We start from the raw sequence: 2,051 nt of genomic DNA on the forward strand, positions 1-2,051 counted from the left end.
GTCTAAGCAAACACCATAAACAATATTGAAAGTTCAAATGACAAAGTTTATATATGGCAAAGACCTAATATTTATACCATCTATAAAAAGATGATCACTGTAATTAAAAAATGCTCAACATGCATAAACAGACAATCTATAGAAGATGAAATAGAAATGATTCATAAGCATATGAAACATCAAATAATCCAACTCCACAAATTGTCAAATACACACACATAATAATGGCACTTGAGTGTCTTGTTAGTTTTTTCTTATCCAATTGCTAGGGAGTTTTTAAAAGAGATTTTTAGACGAAACCAGTATTTTCCAAAGATCTGAGCAAAGTGGCTCTCTTTAATATTGCTAATTTGTGAAAAAACTTTCTGGAAGAAAATTTGAAAATATGTATTCTTAAAAATTTAAAATGAGAAGACCATCTGACTGTTTTCAGATAAGAAAACAATTAGACAAATGTTTTAGAGGTTTATCACATAATAAAATTGTTTATAATGAAAAATTGGTATAATGCTAAAGTCAAATAGTGGTTGAAAAAATTATAGTAAAGTGTGTTCACGTCACGAAATATAATAATGTCTGCCTATAGTGTGAGTATTTATTGACTGGAAACATGTTTACATATAGGTTTAAATATGTAAAACATGTTTAAAATAGGTTTAAAACAAAGAATACAGCATAATGTTAACTGCTTATCCCTGGTTGAACAAATACAGTTTGATTTCTATTTGCTTCAGATTGGTTTATTTATGTTTTCTAATTTGTCCTCAGTAATCGTGTGTCAGTTATATAATAATCCTTCTAAAGCTTCTGAAAATTCACGTCAGTGATATAAATTACTTCTATTCATAAAAGTTTCCCCAGCATTGGAGATAAATATGTTTGTACAACCTTCATTATTTTAAAAGAAACAGAGCAGGAAGAGCTCCCATAGTTATATATACTATGCTTAAGGCATACTTTCACTCCCTATGAATTATTTCACAGTAATTAGCCATGTGTGGTTGCCAGCACCTGTAGTCACAGCTACACAGGGAGGCTGAGGCAGGAGAATTGCTTGAACTTGGGAGGCGGAGGTTGCAGTGAGCCGAGATTGCGCCACTGTACTCCAGCCTGGGCGACAGAGTGAGACTTCGTCTCAAAAAAAAGAAAGAAAGAAAGAAAAAAAAAGTATTCCAAACTAAGAGAAGGAAGAAGAGAATAAAGAAAAAGTGAGCACAGGTCTAGTCACAACACTGCCCTGTTGAACACCTATCAGATCTCTATCCTTCAGTGGTTCTCAAGCAGGCCTAATATCACTCCAAGGGCTTTGGAAATACTGCTTGGAGGGCCTTTTATGGTCGTCCCAATGGCTGGTCAGCATGACTAACATTTCGTGCGTGAAGAGAAGAAAGCCTATTCTGCCCTGCAATGCTTGGAAAGTCCAGAACAAGAAAGACTTGTTCTGCCCAAGCTGTGAGCAACACTCTCCAGATGAGATAGCCTGCTTAACTAAACCTCTTTTTGAGTAAACTTCAAGGCCTTCGCTTCCCAGCCCCTGCCTGTTTTTCTAATCTCACCTCTTTCAGCTTCCCTTCCTATTTTACACCCCTTTGTCCTACCTCTATTCTTTTCCCTTCTCTCTGCTTCATGCCTTAGCCATACCAAATTGCTGGCAATTCTCATAGAGCACCAAGAAGTATTATGCTTCTCAGCTTTCATTTGGTTTAGATTATTTGCTCTGCCTAGATTATTGCTGAGCTGATCCTTTAATAATGCCCTATGTATTCTTGAAGACTCATCTTAATCATCTCTTTTGCAGAGCCTTTTTTGGGTCATGGATTCCTCCCCTGTTTTGCCTTGTTACTTGAATACATCTTCATTACAACACTTAAAACGATGTACAGTATTTATTTTTTGTCTATATCCTCCCACTTTACTCAACAAGTTCTTGTTGGCTGAGGAAAAAAAGGTAAATTGAAAGCACCATCTCTTTTTGCTGCCATTGAAAAAGTAGAAGGCCGGGCGTGGTGGCTCAAGCCTGTAATCCCAGCACTTCGGGAGGCCGAGACGGG

Source organism: Colobus angolensis, unplaced genomic scaffold (genome assembly GCF_000951035.1).
Source record: "Colobus angolensis palliatus isolate OR3802 unplaced genomic scaffold, Cang.pa_1.0 Scaffold23, whole genome shotgun sequence".
In the NCBI taxonomy this organism is placed as follows: Eukaryota; Metazoa; Chordata; class Mammalia; order Primates; family Cercopithecidae; genus Colobus; species Colobus angolensis.